The sequence below is a fragment of the Amblyomma americanum genome, chromosome 2, assembly GCF_052857255.1.
Source record: "Amblyomma americanum isolate KBUSLIRL-KWMA chromosome 2, ASM5285725v1, whole genome shotgun sequence".
Classification (NCBI taxonomy): Eukaryota; Metazoa; Arthropoda; class Arachnida; order Ixodida; family Ixodidae; genus Amblyomma; species Amblyomma americanum.
In genome coordinates this window covers 88,500,657-88,511,345 of record NC_135498.1, presented here as the reverse complement: position 1 = coordinate 88,511,345, position 10,689 = coordinate 88,500,657, and positions in this window count along the sequence as shown.

Genomic DNA, 10,689 nt, shown 5'->3' with positions numbered 1-10,689 from the left:
CGTTCGTACGGATGACAACACCGCAGAGCCGTGCTATGACGTAGTTGTCGTACGCAAAGTAAGGGCATTCCCTTACCGCTGTAGGTATCTGATCAATGTGGCCGACCTGCCAGCAGCTGCCGTGGCCGCTTCAACTACGATTGCTTACAGCCCGTCCCTAAAGCAGATTGCTGCCGCAACGGTTTTGGTGACGAGAACATGACCGGCCTGTAGAGCCTCGAAAGCGCCACGGTATCGATCAACTTTGTATATAGGCGCAGGACGAAGTTTTTTAGAAATAAACGTCCGTTTTGCCGGACTTAATATTTGTGGCTGTAATACGGTGGTGGTGGTCGTGGTTTTATTAAAAATAATAGTAAAAAGGAAGGAAAAGATTTTTGCTAGCCCCGGCATCTGCCATCGATACTGAAGCACCTGAGCTGGGGCAGCGGACATAAAGGATAGAAGGCAGAATGGAGAAATGAAATGAAAGAGGTGAGGGGACAGGAAGAGAGGATAGGGGGAGAAGTAATATGTACGCACTATTTACACAATAAGAAATGTGTCAAGGTTTTGCGCGTGATTAGTTCATTTTAGAGGAATTAAATCACACACGCGCACAGCACTGTGTTGGTTACAACTGGAGTGGGGCGTCCAGTTATTAATCGTTCAAGGTAGAACTCGCGGAGCGTTCGGTCACTGCGTGTAACTACCTGACGGAGAACAGACGGAACGTCAAGCCCGTGAATACGATGAGTAAATTTTTTACGAGCATCGGATATAACGAACGCAATCGGCGCGAGCGTCAGGTTCGTTATAAGTGAGCTCGACTGTAAATAAAATGCGCAACGTGCGGTTGGCGGCCTTTCACCTACTTGCTCGCCAGTTAGCGGGCTTAATTAATGAGGACTGCCTTCTCACCAAACGTCCCCGTCATCTGAGTATGAAGGAAGCGCTCGGCACATATTTGGTATTGAGGGTGGTGGCCAGCACCCCTCGGCTCACCTCGGCGCCGTCATTGAACATATCACACGTTCGGCGGGCATGTTCAAAGTGTGAATAATTTCGACACGACTGTTCAATTTTTTTACCGTGTGACCTCGAAATGTAACCGAACAGCTGCGTTGCCCTATCTATGTCTGCTATAGATGGGCGTATGCACTCGCCGGAGCAGTTGGGGTGCGCTGTGGTATTCCTTTACTCTCTGTGCTTTATGTTGGCACGTGTCAGACCTCACCTCGCCTTCCATTCGACAATTTTTTCGCAGCATCTGAAACGAGAAAGGCCACATACTTGCAGTGCTAAATCGTTTGCTTCAAAAAAAGGTGCACATTGATTAAAACAGAGCGGCGATTTTCAGTTCATCTTTATAAACAAAACTTCTCCTTTGGAAAGAAAGAACGCAACGATTATTGCGCGTACTGTCCTGTGGGAAACCCGCTCATAACACTTATTAGGCCTTATATCGACAAGGCGCCACAACCACCTGAATGTACAGTCATGAGCAGTATTAGAGGGAACAAGGTTTCGGCATTCGTTTATTGATTACTCCATAATCTTGTGTGACAATAGCAGTTTTTTCCTGTTATCTAGCTAGTTCTCTTCCTGCCACATAAAATCCAAAAGTGATTATCAAATTTAGCGCAGAAAAACCGACATTCTCAATTTTAGGCTAAAAGTTTGTTCCCTCTCATTTCGCTCACGACTGTAACAATTAGATGCACTCAAGAAGTGCACAGCCGCGGAACCAACGGAAAACGCATGGCGAGGCGTACTTCTTCAGCGCATAGTGAAAGCTGGCGACTGAAAAAGGCAATCCAAACCATCAGCCATCGGGAACGAGAGTGCAGCGTCTGTAAATTGCCGCCGTTGAGCCTGCCGCCTGTCGGCAAGGTCGGCATTCAGCAGAAGCAACGGGTCTCACGGTGTGTGAGAACAACATCGGGCGGGCGTTTTCCAGAACGATCAGCGCAGCAGGTATTGCTCGATGTCGATAACGGCGCAGAAGCGTGACCTCTAAACATGCGAGATGGTTGGTTTTCCCAAATGCACTAAAGTGCATATTTCTGTTGCGCTTCGTTAATATTCAAATCAAACACAAACACAACAGAGAATTCTTGAGTAAGTTTAAGAGACAAGGCGCATTCTAAAGTCTCATATGTGAACGCACTGCCATAGAGGGCTTAAAAGGCTGAGGGGCAAAACAAGCACGGAAGAGGCAAGCGGAATGAATGATTGTGTGACGAGAACTACGCGCAGCCCTGAACAACCTTACCTTTTTCCGCAAGCCCCAAACGTATTTCGCGCAGTCACTGCGGGTCAGGAGTATGTGGCTAATAACAAGCGATATTGTTAATTCTGCTAAGGTATAAATTTCTTATTCTTTACCCAGGCCCCTGTGTACGTAGAAATATGAGGGCGAGCTGCACTCAAAGCCTAGGCATTATAATAGGTTTTGCACTGCTCCGGCTCTGGCTAAGAGAGAGAGAAAGTAATTTAATGAAAGGAAATGTGGAGAGAGGTTGGCCTGCGGTAAGCTCACCCTGGCTTGCTACTCTACACTGGGTAAAGGGCAAAGGGAAGCAAAAGAATAGTGAGGGTGCAAACAGGGGGTGATGATTCCATAATACAATGACATCACCGCTCCGGCTGATTTAGTTACGTCGCAAGGGGGCCGAATTCAACACGTGCACAACTTAGGAAGCCTGACTTTAGTTGCCTATTTCAGATACACCGATGATTATTTTGTTGTCGCATTTTTTTTAATTAAGGCTGACAAGACGCAGTATTTCGTGTTGACAGAATGTGCAAAAGCGCTCCCGCTGCTGACGCTCACTTGCGAGAACCTTGCGAGCTTACAGTTTCTGAACACGAACTAACGGTATGGCAGTCAGCATACGCACTTGCGGGCAGTACCGAACTAGGAGTTCAAAAGCGTTTTTTTTCAGCCCAATTAGAGCTCTGGAAGATCAAGAGACTGTTTTCATGCCTTGCTTCAGGAACGCTATTCAGAAATCGCATCAGACTTCCCGGGTTCGAACCCGACCGCGGCGGCTGCGTTTTTATGGAGGAAAAACGCTAAGGCGCCCGTGTTCTATGCGATGTCAGTGCACGTTAAAGATCTCCAGGTGGTCGAAATTATTCCGGAGCCCTCCACTACGGCACCTCTTTCTTCCTTTCTTTTTTCACTCCCTCCTTTATCCCTTCCCTTCCGGCGCGGTTCAGGTGTCCGCCGAGATGCGAGAGAGATACTGCGCCATTTCCTTTCTCTAAAAACCAATTATTATTATTATTATTATTATTATTATTATTATTATTATTATTATTATTATTATTATTATTATTATTATTATTATTATTATTATTATTATTATCAACATTCTCCGGACCCGCCCCGGTGGCTCACTGGTTAGGGCGCTCGACTGCTGATCCGGAGCACTCGGGTTCGAACCCGACCGCGGCGGCTGCGTTTCGATGGAGGCGAAACGCTAAGGCTCCCGTGTGCTTTGCGATGTCAGTGCACGTTAAAGATCCCCAGGTGGTCGAAATTATTTCGGAGGCCTGCACTGCAGCACCTCTTTCATCCTTTTTTCTTTCGCTCTCTCCTTTTTCCCTTCCCTTACGGCGCGGTTCAAATGTCCGCGAGATGTGAGACAGATACATTCGCCTTTTCATTTCCCAAAAGCCAATTTTCAATTTTCACCAGACTCCGAACAGCATTGATGCCCAGGTAAGGAGCATGCAGGCAAGAGGATATCCAGATCAGTTCCCATCAGCGACATCTCACTCACTTCAGAGATTTCGTAGTAAGAAGCGACCCCTTCGAAGTTAACACATGAGGAAGCAATCGGTGCGCGTAATTTGACAGAGAGGAGCTCTTTGTGCTCAGTCGCTATTTACCTCCATAATCCTTCTCACAAGCTCAATAGGGTCGAATTAATTTTGGAGTTAAGGTTGTTGTGTAATCTGCCCAGAAGCCCCAGGGCATTTCTAAAAAAGAATTGGCGGTGGATTATCTCTGGTTAAACCTGGAGTGACGCAATAGCTACAGCTGGCCGAGTGGAACCTGCTCAGTGGAACTGCAAAGTCAGTCTTTCGCCGCTCCGTTTCACTGGGCGTTCCTTTTTATCTTCGTCCCACTTGACACGGCGCATGCGCACTGCTGTGGCAGCTCGGTTTCGCCGGCGCGCCGCGCCGCGCCGCCGGCAGCAGCAACTGCTTCGCACCACGTGGCTGGTCACGTTACCAGCCACACGACCACGTGGCGGTGAAGGCTTGAAATGCTACCGTAATGTAGCTATCGCTACAAAAAGATCGTTGAAGTAGAAATGCACTGAATGCTGTGTGTGTAACGCTTGCAGGAAAACTTGTTGAATTCGTTAAATGTTTTGTACTGAATTCCCTCCAGTTATGTTGAGTGCTATACACAGGCCAAAGCGGGCGGTGCTTGAATGCAGGCCTTAGTGAGCATAAAAATGCTCTCCTGCATGTAAGCCACCGAGATCCTCCCTCCGAGCCTAGATGAAGTTGATCTCGTGTACCTTTGTTCAGTGGAACGCAGGCTCTAGAGGCACGAAGGTAAAACATAAATTCAGGAAGCGTTCACTGTGGCTTGCTAAGTTGTGTCAGCGTTCCACCATTATGACACAGTGTAAAATAGATCTACCCCGCCGCGGTGGCTCAGTGGTTAGGGCGCTCGACTACTGATCCGGAGTTCCCGGGTTCGAACCCGACCGCGGCGGCTGCGTTTTTATGGAGGAAAAACGCTAAGGCGCCCGTGTGCTGTGCGATGTCAGTGCACGTTAAAGATCCCCAGGTGGTCGAAATTATTCCGGAGCCCTCCACTACGGCACCTCATTCTTCCTTTCTTCTTTCACTCCCTCCTTTATCCCTTTCCTTACGGCGCGGTTCAGGTGTCCAACGTTATATCAGACAGATACTGCGCCATTTCCTTTCCACCCAAAAACCAATTATTATTATTATTACTAAAATAGATCATATACCTAAAAGGAGGGATTGGCTTTGCTGACTGCTCCCGGACGTCATATTTATGCCCGGTCTGTCTGTAAACCCCGAACAAAATTAGGTGTAAAATAGATCATATACCTAAAAGGAGGGATTGGCTTTCCTGACGGCTTCCGGACGTCATATTTATGCCCGGTTTGTCTGTAGAACCCCGAACAAAATTAGATATTAAATTTTTATCTTATCTGTTGTCGCTCGCACCAAGCTTCGTGTGCTTAGTTTCCTTGCGCTCTCCAAGCTGCTCGATTTTTCGCTACGAACCAACGCCTACCAGGCCACATTCTTGAACTTACAATGCCTATAGAGAGTGTCTGAGGAGATCATGTATCTGGAGCGAGCTTTATTTAGCTCATCTTTGGTTAAAGGCACGAAACACGCAGACACAAGGAAGGCAGACGGGACGATGCCTGTGCGTGTTTCGCGCCTTCAACCAAAGATCGACAATTACCAACTAGCATAGCAAGACGCTCTTTTATTTAGCTCGCGAAGGGGATGGCCCCGTCGCCATCATTTCAAACGACGGCGGTGATTGCACTCATTTTCTTTTTCTCTTTAGTTTATCGGCGTAAGCCTCAGTTGGTGGCGTAACCCTGGCTGCGCCAACTCTGTGCTAACGGAGGATGGAGGCTTCGCGGGGCTGATCCCGTGCAGCAGGTTGCTGCCTGGAAAGTTTACCTGAGACTTAGGCAACGACTTATGCGCAAGACACCGCCGCTTCTCTGTGAGTTGGGACATCACCGTCGAGCGTTTGCACCGCAAAGTATATGCAACACGGCGCAAACGGCCAACACCCCTGCGCCTAAGTTAGCAGTGGCTGCACGCTTGTATTCCTGCAGTTCGCGCAGCGTTCCGGTGTGACGCAGCGTCTGGCCGTGTCAAGGCTTTCTGATATTTGCGAAACGTCCTCTCTTTCACTCCGGTACGACGTTGACTGCGACGCAAAAATGGTGTCCTATGCTCTTACCTCACTTGGCACTGCCAGTCACATATTTTAATTTGCAATGCTTGTGAGCCACCCTGCCGATCAGGTATACAAGCCAGGGCGGTACCCTGGGAGGCGTTCACAAACCCCGCGCCAGAAGGTAACAGGCACACGGTGAGAGAGCAAGTCGCAACGCACACGCCCTGGAAACTGGATGCCGAGATGCTTGGCTTTTTTAGAGCACGCGTCTCGTGACAGCGAGATAGGTGCCTCGCGTACTACACAGGGTTTTACGCGTTATAGATTTCAAAAAATATGACTCAGGAATCTAAGAACCAGCAACGGTTAGCGACGGGTGAACCACACGGGCGCTGAACGAATGTACACTGTTGCCGCATTAAAAAAATGCAGGCACTGGTGTTAGTGGCCAGGGACATAACGGACAAACCTAAACCATATACTTGAACCGCCTGTCAGCGGCGGTGTGGCTGGAAAATGGCCTCAAGATATAAGGGCTAAACATAAACATGAGCTAACTTTTTCGTGTGTTCCTGTTTCAACGCGATAGCATTACAGTTGTCACACCAAAATACCGTCGATGTACAGACAAGATTCGCTGATTGGTCGAGAGAGGTCTTGCGACCTTGCGACGTCGTCAGAACCTGCCCTGACGGGCCACCCTGATTGGTCAAAAGAGGTCGCGTGACCTTGTGACGTAATCACATACTGCCCACCGGTTTGTGAGCAACCTATAGTTTCTGCACAGAAACGTAGACAAAGAACCAAAATAAAAAAATAAGAAGGAAAAAGATATAAGCAAACGACCCCTTCGTCACAGCACAGCGGTTACCAGCTACTGCAGCTAGCAGTAAAAAAACAAAAAAAGAAATAAGTTAACAAAAAAAGTAAATAAACAAGTCTAAATCACTCGTACGTCACTCCGGCCACAGCGCTAGACGCAATAACTCTGATGTTTCTCGAGTGACCCTACACAGCCCTTGCCTCGCTTTCGGCGGCATGGGGCGAAGGTGTTGCGTATAGAGGCGCTCTTTGTAGATGCCGCATGATGGGACCCTTTTCCGGATACTATTCGGACGTACCCAGGGCTATTACGCGATTTACGTTTCAGTGCCAGACCGACGCCCAAATGTACACGCCCCGCGGTTATCTTAGGATCCCTGTCTAATAACAATAATAATTTATTTTTGGTGAAAGGAAATGGCGCAGTATCTGTCTCATATATCGTTGGGCACGTGAACCGCGCCCTCGCCGACAACGAAGCATTATTTATTGTGGGGCGTTGTATACAATTCGAAGAGAACCTTGTCGTATGCATGGTGGATCATTACCTTCCGAAAGAAAGAAGATGCGACGCGTGGCAGTCATTACCGCTTTCCTCCAAAAACAAAGGAAAAAGACCGAAGTTCTGGTCTGGCGCGTGCCGTCCCTAGTAACATTACGCTGCACAGGAAGAACTTGTGCCTCGCAACTGAAGTATATGTAGACAGGTATCCTTTAAAATCCCACCGCTCCGAACAGAAGTAAAGGGTCGTGAGTATTAAACAGGGTTTTATCGGCAGAGCATCAAATTTTACAAGAACAGAACAGCAGTACGGGAACATACGCGAAAAACTGTCCGCTGCAAAGACCGTTCCAAACGGCACGCCTGAATCTGTGTAGGGAGGAAGATTTCAGCTGCTCAAAACATATGCGCTGATCGAGCAGTTTCCCGAGTGTATTTTAAACCCGGACGGCAGTAGTATTTTCTTACGGGCTGTAGTTGGTGCTGCATGATGATATGCAGGTCCTTCCTATACGCTGGTGTGACGCCCCCGCGTAGGCATATGTGCTCCGAGGGTATTGTACACAAGGCAGCCGGAAAAGAACACTGCCAGAAAACTGCCCAGGCAAGCGCAGCTAAACATGGAGGAAATTGGCATCCATTACGAGCGAGGGCCACGCCCTGACGATTACACGACTTTCCTCCGATTGTTCGTCTCCGACAAAAAGCCGCGTACTACGCAGACAGTCCCGTCTACAACGGTTGCGATGCGCCGGCTGTGCTCCAAGTCAGCTTCACATTCTGGCTATGAAAAAGACGGCATGCGTCGACTTGGGAGTGTAGTTAGAGTTCAGGCTGAGAAAGAGAGGGAGAGTAAATTTTATTGAGAAAGAGTATCGGTTGCCTTCTTAATCGAATCCTTTAATAGAATGCTTCATGCACTGCAGCTTACTCTCTTTCATTCCCACTTGGTGGTATTCGTGTTCAGGGTGTAGCGGTCCTTCTGAACGGCTGAACCGAACATCCCGGGTCCCGCAGGTGGGGGCTGGACAGCGCAGCTTCCAAAGAAGGAATAGGGCGGCTGTGGATAGGGGAGTAGGCGGGGGGAAGAGTGGGCACTCTCACACAGAGTGATACATGGTTTTGGCTCAGAGCCGCACGAGGGATTTAACTTCGGCGTAGTTCTAGCAATACAGACGTGTTTTCCAATAAATTTCAGCTGATTCGAACGTCCCCGCCCGAGGCCGTATACACTCGACCCCTCGACGCTTCGTTCCTTTAAACAACTTTGACCAATTAATACCATCAGGGCCTAGCGAAATGACGCATGGTGGCAGCCGTTAGTAACACCCGGGATCATCCCGTGAATACCTACATTATAGTCCCTGAGGGCACATATTCAACAGCTCATTCGGTTGAAAATTGGTTTTTTGAGGAAAGGAAATGACACAGTAACTGTTTCACATACCTCGGTGGACACCCGAAAAGCATCGTAAGGGAAGGAAGGAGTGTAAGAAGAAAGAGATGCCGTAGTGGAGGTCTCCGGAATAGTTTCGATTAGCTGGGGATCTTTAACGTGCACTGACATCGCGCAGCACACGGGCGCCTTTTTGCGCTCCGCCTTCGTCGAAATGCGGCCCTCGTCGCCATCTTGCCAGTCTTCCTGTTACATGCCACATGCAGTCATAGACAAATGTTTTCGTGATGCGGCTTCGAGGAAATATATTCCTGTGCTGAGGGGCTAAGCAGGTGAATAATAATAATAATAATTGGTTTTAGGGGAAAGGAAATGGCGCAGTATCTGTCTCATATATCTTTGGACACCTGAACCGCGCCGTAAGGAAAGGGATATAGGAGGGAGTGAAAGAAGAAAGGAAGAGAGAGGTGCCGTAGTGGAGGGCTCCGGAATAATTTCGACCACCTGGGGATCTTTAACGTGCACTGACATCGCACAGCCCACGGGCGCCTTAGCGTTTTTCCTCCATAAAAACGCAGCCGCCGCGGTCGGGTTCGAACCCGGGGACACTCTAAGCAGGTGAATAAAAAGCATTGAAGCATGTTGGGACATTCGTACCCTATCCCTTCAAGTACCAGCTGATGTTCTAGCGAGGGAATACAAAAAAAAAATTACCGGCTCCACTTTAAGAACTCTATTGCGAGAAATGCAAAATCATTGCAATTAAATTCCATTTTTATTGATTTGTAGTTGGTGGAGTTGTAAGTACAGTGCGCAGAACGTAGGTCCAGAACGACCGAACTGTTGTTCCGCAGCTCCCAAAGCCGCTGCACCCAGGAAGGCAAAAAATGACGATGAAACCCTACGAGTTTAACTGCATATGCTTACATCCAGACCACTCTTAACCAAATGTTATCGCTAGATATCGCATGTTTAGCCCGAAACACGCCCAGAGCGTGTTCTAGAAAAGCGTTTTGCCCTGTGTACTATAGTGCTGACCGGTACTATAGTTAGCGTTGCGTATTTTCCTTCCATTTATGACGTGACAACCTTTCGAGCAATCGCGAGCTCGCATGAATAATTTTTTTTTCCGCTAATCAGTAAATTTTTGTTCATGACTGGAACATAGTCCTCCAATTTTTTACGCACATCGCACCTTTCTGACATCACCGTCCACACCCGCCTAAAGTCCGCCCTCTGATGGAGCCTGCATCAAATTCCTGTGCTTCTCGCTATGCCCCGCATCAGAAAGGAACAACAGTTGTCAGAGCTAAATAGGGCACTGAAATGTATGCAGTACTACAATGGGCATCGACTGTAGGCCCAAAGAGGAGCCTCAATGAACACTAGTTACTCCGCACCTTCCGTAAAGTCGGCCGTAATCAATGTGCGTCTTACCTTCTTCCTTCGAGGGGTGCAACAACTTGATCTCAGTGCAGCCGTTGAGTAGATTAATAAGCCTTTAGCGATTCCCCCCCACCGCCCCCAATCTGGATTAGCATGTCAGGTTAACCACCAGGCACGTCTCCTGTTATCATTAAAATTTTGCTCTCTCCTCTGCAGTCGTCTATTTTCTACAAATCAAAAGCGGACCTCCAAAGCTTGCAAGCTGAGGTGGCAATCCGAGAGTATGCATAACCCAAAGATAGCCACGCGAGGATAAATTCTACTACATGTTCTCATCGCTGATCAGTCTGAGAAGTCGAGAAGCGTTTGTCCGGATTTCCTCGTCTTGAAAGTGGCTGACGTAATGTTAGCATGAACTTTTCCCTGAAACTATGCACGTCAAACCGTTCAGGAAGACCTGTCCGCATGAGCATTTCATTGGGGACAAATACAAGGCTGCATGCTTCACTGCTTGGAAATGATGGCAACAAATTTCCATTACGCGTTACTCTCCTACGTTTGCAGACCTCGGATCAACTCTGCATAACGCTGTACGCTAAGGTAGACGCACCCCCTGAAGAATCGCCCATTGCTGTTGCAAGCAGATATCACTGAACTTAGATATCACTGAACTTAGTG